The sequence below is a fragment of the Artemia franciscana genome, chromosome 11 (assembly GCF_032884065.1).
Source record: "Artemia franciscana chromosome 11, ASM3288406v1, whole genome shotgun sequence".
NCBI classification, from domain to species: Eukaryota; Metazoa; Arthropoda; class Branchiopoda; order Anostraca; family Artemiidae; genus Artemia; species Artemia franciscana.
The window spans coordinates 19,095,996-19,104,147 of NC_088873.1; the positions used below are offsets into that span (position 1 = coordinate 19,095,996).

General features: G+C 39.4%; 1 protein-coding gene across 1 annotated transcript in view; it reads left to right on the forward strand.

Annotated features, from left to right (window-relative positions):
* The window catches only part of LOC136032922 (rapamycin-insensitive companion of mTOR-like), a 167,492-nt gene extending 159,715 nt beyond the window's left edge, over positions 1-7,777 (forward strand). Inside the window, exon 22 of the mRNA XM_065713389.1 lies at positions 7,624-7,777. The gene's annotated coding sequence lies outside the window, so the exon portion shown is untranslated. The remainder of the gene's footprint in view (positions 1-7,623) is intronic.
* Positions 7,778-8,152: the final 375 nt, after the last annotated feature.

Consider the following 8,152-nt stretch of genomic DNA (forward strand, 5'->3'; position numbering starts at 1 on the left):
GCACAGAAAGAGCTGACGATGCCGACGGAAGGAGAAAGCAGAGTGGAAACGAGGAAGCTCTCAAGAAACACCTTCAGAAGTTGATCCAGAACAGCTGACTTCCAAGGAATTGACTGACCTTCAATAACAAAATTCTACGTGACAAGGTGTTTCGCTCTGGCTAGGTTATAACAGGGTATCGAGCTCGTCAACTGTCTGCTCTACAGGAAGATCGAGACCAAGTCAGATAATGAAGAGATTCCAAGCCAGTAGTTCCCAAGCCTTTTAGGTAGTTTGTACTGAGAGTGGGCCTTGATTCTTCAATGAGTGGCCATACTGGAGTTGTATGCACTCTGGATGGTTTCATCCATAAGTTCTTCTGGCCTGGGGTATATCAAGATGTCAAACGGTTTGTGTGTACTTGTGAGGCCTGCCAACTAGTTGCACCGCTGAAGCCAAAAGAAAAAGTCTCCGTGTTACGATTGTTTGTCATTGAAGAGCCTTACTGGAGAATTGCAGCAGATACCAGTGGTACCATTTTGGAAAGGTCATCGATTCCTCTTGGTAACATTGTGTTATTGCACTTGTTATCCCGAGGGGATACCCTTGAGATCGATAAATGCCAGGAAAATTGCAGAAGTACTTTAGCAGTACTTCTGTCGGGTTATGTGTTCTGGAAGAGATCCTGACAGATCAAGGTTCGAATTTCGTCGCTAAGGGCTTACTTGAGGTGTACAAAAATTTACAGAATAAAACGAATACAGACGTCGCCTTTTCATCCGCAAACAGATGGTCTGAATGAAAACTTGAACGGGATGCTTGTTCGGCTTTTGAAGAAATTGGTCGAGGATAACCCAAGAGACTGGGGTCACTTTATCCCCTAAGTCTTGTTTGCCTATCGAGAATTCCTTTAGCCTTGACCAAATTTAGTCGTTTGGAGCTTCTTTATACGCAAAGGCCCATTGGACATCATCAAGGAACAATGGGAATGCGCTGGAAACTCCACCGTTAGACCTGCTGCATCGCGAGGTCCATGAAAATCTTCTGGAAGCGTCCAAAAAGCGAAAAACCAATACAACAAGAAGGTCAAGCCGCGAGATCCGCAATTGGATAACGAGGTCTTCGTCCTTCTGCTGACTGGAGCTCATAAATTGGAAACCAGATGGTATGAACCCTTCTGGATTCTTGTAAAGTTGGGACTATGAATCAAAAATTCCTGTTCTCGGAAAGAAGAATGAAGATTCTACACAACAATCTTCGGAAGTTTGAGCTTAGGCCAACGGATTTCCTTTTCTATGCTCACAAAGCTCTGAGTAACCCTACGCTTGACCAGACAGATGATACTGATAACCAGGGTAGCATCCAGATTGTGATAGCCTTGCTAAGTCACCATAATGAAAAGAGAAAGAAAAGACTTTGGCATTACCTCACCTTAGATCCTTCTGTGCCTCTGAAGGCACCCAGGGCATCAACTAAGAGACGCCAGTCGTCCCTCAAACAAACTGCCGCCATAATGTCTACCAAATGGGTTTATATGGACGTATTCGCGTTAAAAAGGCTCCTCTGCTATGTTCGGTTAGGTGTGTTCTTTATTCCTCTCCTTCGCTGTGTTGCCGTGGTTGCCACTGGAGAATATACTTTGGTGTTCGGTCATCTTTTATTCTTACAACATGTCCCAAGTATTTTCATCTCCGGGTCCTGATCATGTCGATGACTAGAGGTTGCCCAGTAATTTGGTGTATTTTCTGGTTCGAGACGTGTTTTATTCTGTTAATGTTGAGGTTTCTTCGCAGACAGTTATCCTCAAAGGCTTGGAGTCTCTTCTCTTGCTGCTGATTTAACTTAAACAACAAAGAGAGATAAAACTCTACAAAACAAAACCTCAAACGAGACTACGGCCAGTAGAGAGGAAAGACTAAAACAACGCGGATATTTCGCCTGTATCCAAACTAGGCGTCCTCAGCACAAGATAAAAAGAAAACTAAACTAAAAACAAATAAAACCACAACCAATAACAATAAATACAATTGTCGCTACTAATCCACGTAGGGTAAAAGAAGGTATTCGAGTTACTTCAATGAGAACATCAAAGCAACTGAGGAAAAATTATGAACATTGAAACTTAGTTAACTATTCTGTTGAGAAATAATCCTCTTGTAAGCTAATATTGAAGCAACTCTTTTTGGTCTAGTAGGTAATCTTGTCCCCTGGTGATTGTGTAAAATTTTAATTCCCTTATTGGTTATTGGTTCATTTTCAAAAGAAAATCATAAATTGGGTCAATATAAATTCCTTGTGTCTCTATTTATTGAAAGATTAGCAAATATATGTTTTTTAATTTCTATAGCCTCCTTCACCCACTGAGAAAAACCTCTATCATTAGAAATAGCTGTAGCCTCATCAAATTGTATAAAACGTTCGGGATGAAAGAATGTATGTTCAGCTAGAGCCGAAACAAAAGTTTCAGGAGGCTTTCTTAATTGTAGGGTTTTTTCTATTGAGTTGCGATGCTCAATAAATCTTTCAGTAAATTGTTGGTGAGTTCTACCAATATAAAACTTTCCACATGAACAAGGCATTTTATACACCCCACTAACTAAATCTTCCCGGGTTAAATCCTTCCCAGAATTAAGAAAACTACCTAATGGTCTCACTGATTGGAAACAAGTATCAATGTTATGTTTACCTAAAATTCGTTTAAGCATCTCCCCCAAAGTAGGTGCATAAGACAAAGAAATGAACCTTTTCGGTAAGTTTAATTCTGTGCACTGTGAAACCCCAATAACCCTATTGTTGTGTTTAATGCGTCTATTTTTTAATATTTTATCAATGAATTTAATCGGTTAGCTATTACAAAATAAAGACGTTAGTGTTGAAGATTCGAAGTTTTAGCCGGTTTGAAAACTTCTGTGAGCCACAAATCTGTTTAAGCGTGGTAAATGAGCCACTAGCTTGTCCGATACGAGTATGGATCTCTTTGTCAATTGTCCATTGGCTCTGGGTTCTCTACTGTGCTTTTCAGATGCTCAAACTGAACAGCCTGTTCTACATCCTCGCTGCCGTACTTTATTTTGAGGGGGATCCCGTGACAGTCATACTTTTAGTTTCACAATGTCCAATCTTTTTGGCATACCAATGGGATTTGGAAATTTCTTCTCTAATATTCCCGGTGGAATACCAGTGATCAAACACCTCATTGGTACTTGTAATGCTCATCCTGTGTATCAGAAACCCTATAGGGTACTCCAGAGCTGACAAAAAGACATTGAAGAAGAAGGCAGCACAAGACAACAAGAAAAGTCAAGCTAATAGTGAATTTTGGGCTCATACTGCCGTCTTCAAGTCCTTGGTGTTCTCTGGTAGTTGTGGTTGGGAAGCCGTAACAAAAGCATTCACTTTTGTTTGGATGTCCGAGGGTTAAACCGGGTATCCAAGTTTGATACCTACCCCCTTCCCCACATAGATAAATTGCTTGAGGAAATAGGTAACAAAAGATATTCAGTGTTTTGGATCTTACCAAAGGCTACTTGCAAGTAGAACTTACGCTAGGCAGCATGGAAAAGACGGCTTTCCAAACGGATTCCGGATTCTACGAGTTCAGGGTCCTTTCTTTCGGTGTTCACGGGGCACCAGCAACCTTCCAGCGTGCCATGGATAAGATTTTGACTGGGCGCCGTCGCTTCGTAAAGGCGCACCTTGACGACCTTATAATATTCTCTGATAGTTTGGAAGAATAGAAGCAACAACGAAAGGCGGTCTTGGGACGGATAATGGCTGCTGGTCTTTACGTTCATATTGACATTTGCAAGTTCAGACTGGACAAAGCTCAGTACTTGGAGGACAAAGTAGGAAATGGCTAAATCACACCGCTTGAAAGCAAGATTGAAGCTGTGAAGAACTTTCCAGAGCCCGTCACCCAAAATGAACTGAGGTCATTCCTTGGCATCGCTACATATTAACAGAGGTTTTTCCACAATTTCTTTCCGGTTACGTTGCCTCTGACGGAACTTCTTCAAAAACTAAATACAAACCGTTTACGCTGTCTCAGGAGCTGAGTTAGTATTAGCCTTTGAAGCCTTCAAGACTGCACTCACGAACGCTTCTGTCCTGAGCCGTGCAGATTTTTTCAAAGAGTTTGTGCTTCAAATAGAGGCTTTGAACAGGGGTTTGGAGCAGTCCTGAGTCAACGCAACGGAGAGGAGCGCCTTATAGCATATAAAAGTATGAAGCTGTCGCCAGCGGAACAGTGCTATTCGACATTTGAGCATGAGGCTTTGGTGTTAAAATGGGGGAGATGGAAAGAGTATTTGGTACTACCTTGAACGCCAGAAGTTCGCTTTCGAAACTGATCATAACTCGCTTCGCTGGCTGAACGTGGGTTGGAGCAACACTGTTTGCTTGACACGCGGGTTCTTGACGCTCCAAGAGTGCTACTTTGACATTTTTGTCAGAGAGGGTTAGAAAAAACGGAATGCTGATGCATTTTCCTTTCTGTTGTAAATAGGAAAGAATAATGTTTTGTATTGTATCTATAAAAATGAGCACCAAGTCCTTACCCGTATTCCTGAATAAGGTTCTCGAAGGAAAAGGAAAGAACATTCTGTTCCAAGAATTCAAGGATAGTCAGCAGAAGGACATCGAACTCGCCTGTTTTTTTATGGCATTTGGTATTTACCAAGTGGCATATAGCGATCGCAATTTCTGTCCATCGGTCTGTCGGTCCCGGCTTTGCTAGTTCGGGCACTTCCATAAGCTAGGACGATGAAAGTTCTTAGGCGTATTAGGGACCAGACCAGATTACATTAGAAATAGTTTCTTCCTCGATTTGACCATTTGAGGAGGGGAGCGAGCAAACGAGATAGTTGAGAAGAATTTTACTTGACCAAAAGGCAAATGATTGTTCTTCTTAATAGTGGCTTGCTGGTCTGGGGTAAGATTCTCGCTTAGGGTGCGAGAGGTCTCAGGTTCAAATCCTGGACCACCCCAATTTTTACATAAAGAAGATCCGAAACTAGATACATTATCAATATAGCAATCGCTGAAATTTGGCAGGTGTATGAGGAACTGGACCAGATTAAATTAGAAATATTCGTTTCCCCGATTAGACAATCTGGGGGGGTAGAAGGGTGGTTAATTCGGAAAAATTAGAAAAAATGAAGTATTTTTAACTGACAAACGGGTTATCGGATCCTAATGAAATTTGATATTTAAGGATTTGAAGGATATTCGAAGGATTTTGTGTCTTAGAGCTCTTTTTTGAATCCCGACCGGATCCTGTGACATTGGGGGGGGAGTTGGAGGAGGAAACTGAAAATCTTGGAAAACGCTTAGAATGGAGAGATCGGGATGAAACTTGATGGGAAGAATAAGCACAAGTCCTAGACACCTGATTGACATAACCGGACTGGATCCACTCTCTTTGGGGGAGTTAGGGGGAATTTCCAGTGATTTTTTAGGTCGGAACTTAATTTTAGGCTCCGACCTCGTCACAAGTGCCATATGAACTCTTGGCTCTTGGCTCTTCCGACCTCGTCACAAGTGCCATATGAGTTCTTGGCTCTTGTTCAACCTGCAAAAATGTAAAAGAAGCCCATTTGGAGCTTCGGGATTGTCCTTAGTATTGGCGTACCAAAATGAAGGACGGTTTTACTTATTTCCAACTGATGGTACCGGAGGACTAACGTAGTCGGCTAATCCTGCAATCTCATTGTTCGCCTCGAACTCCCCCAAAGTTGGTTCATCGAGGCCGTAACGCAACAGTGAAGATTTCGCTTACTTTTTTCTTCTGACCCGACAACTACCATCCAATCAAAGGTGAGCTGGATTCGTTTTCATGCCGAGGAAGCAAAGCATTTGCGGGATATGTGAATAAAATAGAGGGTTTCCTTACCTAACTGTCTAAGGGGGGGTGCTGATTTCACTTTGGTAGTGGCTTCAACATTCAGAAGGAAATGTATTTAAACTTACTTTTCAACTTGTGATGTAGTTCAGCCAGATGTACGCCTCTGGTGAATTTGCGCGCCGTTGAATGAAACGTTAGCTAGCTACCGGCGCTAGAAGCGAACTGAAGGGTGAATTTGTATATGTTGAAGTGTAGAGCTAATAAATGTCATGTTTTCTGCGTTTACAACAACTAATTTCTTTAACTTCCTTATCCATATTTGTGTTAATTTGTGATATGATACACAGCTAGGATAATCAGTATGCAATGGATAGAACTGATAAATTTAGCTGCTTCTTTCGTCTTTAATAGTTCCTAAAAGATAGTATTTTCAAACATTAAAAGTTCCTTTAAAAAAAAATATTTTTTTAGAGCTTACCCTGCTAACTGTTCTTTTCATAATCACTTTGGATTGTGGGACTGTGAAAAGAAAAGTAGATATTAAAATCTGATTGTAAAAATCCACGCAAACGGATAGTATAAAGAAATTGAATCATAAACAACATTGTTTTCAGTACTGTACAATATTGTTACAATATTCTTAGTGTAAAGAATATTGAAATAGTCAAAAATATAGAGACTTGTTGCTGATCTTTATCTGGAAATTCATGGAAATCTATTTGGAATATTACAAGTTATTACAAATATTGTAACATTGGAATGTTACAAAATTCAGGGAGACCCAAAATGACCGTTGGCAGGATGTTAGAGAAGGAGGCGAAGCTGGCGAGGTCTTCGATGGAGGAGCTTTGGTCGAAGGCTCAGGACAGGTCGTTGTGGCGAACCACTGTTGCTGCCTTATGCGCCCTCAGGCGTGGGAGGACCTAAGTCTAAGTAAGTAATGTTACAAAATTGTAACAAAGTACAATATTGTTAGTGTAAACAGTATTGAAGTAGTCGAAAAGATAGAGATTTGTTGCTGATTTTTATCTGGAAGTTCATGGAAATCTATTTGGAATATTAGCCATTTTTATAATTTATTTTATATTTTTTATATTTAATATTAGAACTTACTTTGATTTTTCAATTGGACGAAATTTAATTTAATTTGATCAATTCTTTAGTTTGATTCTCTAGTTCAATAATTTACTTAGATGATATAATTTAATGAAAATATAATTCTATTTACATAATTTCAGTTGTTGCTTGTTTTGTTTCTCCTCTATACTTAACGCAAAAATGTCTCCATTTCTACACCTGGAGTAAGTGAGACTTATTGTCAATTTTGCCCTTATGAAGCAATATGAAGCCTACTATGAAACAAATGTTTCGTAGAGCAGGAGAAGAGTTCGTGATGGCATCCATCAAACAGTTCGTGGCAACGAACTGTAAGGAAGAGGCGGCTCGGACCAATAGTAACTGAAACTCTAAGAAACTGGATTCTGTTGCAATAGATGGATAATAAATATTGGCTTTTAATCCTGATTTCAAATAAACAGGACTGATTAGGTTTAATGTTACCCATCAAAAACTAAGAACCTGAGAAATTTGCGTGATTATTCTATCAAAGGAAGAACAACTCAGAAAATTCGGAGAATCTTAATTAGAATCGCACCATCAGAATTATCATGTCAGAGAAGACTACTGCAGAGTTTCAAGCTCTCATCGACAGAACCTTAATTTTTTTTTTTTTTTTTGCCAGGAGCATTATCATTTTGCACTTCCAAGGGGTGATAATTTTCAATGTTACTTCTTACTTTCAGGTGGAAAAATAACTTGTTTTTGTATTCAGTAACTAAAAAAGGATGGAATCAATAACTGCTGCTGAATGGTGAAAAACATCAATTTATCATTATTTGTTATTATTATTATTTCCTCTAGAGCTTTTTTATGTCAATATAAATCCTACTAAGTTCATTCCAGCATTGAAATCTTGCCTGTTTCTTATTCTGGTAAATTAAACTTATACGGCGATTTGGTAACTTTTCTCTTGCAAATCTTTTTTTTCCTTTTTTTCAAGAAAATTTTGTAATTTATCTACTTCAGTAGTATTTAGACGTTCACCAAAATGATAACCGGGACGTGATTTCCTAAACTTCAATTTAAGAATGTTAGATTGCATCTCTTTTCATATTCAATCGATAGCATAATGATGTGAAAGAAGATCATTGACGCAAGGCTCTGTTCTTGAGAGGGCAAGGAGGTTAGATTTCACTTTACCGAAAAAGAACAAGACGAGATATTTAAATTTAGCTTAAAAAATTTTATAACTTGGCTTTCTATGACAAAGAA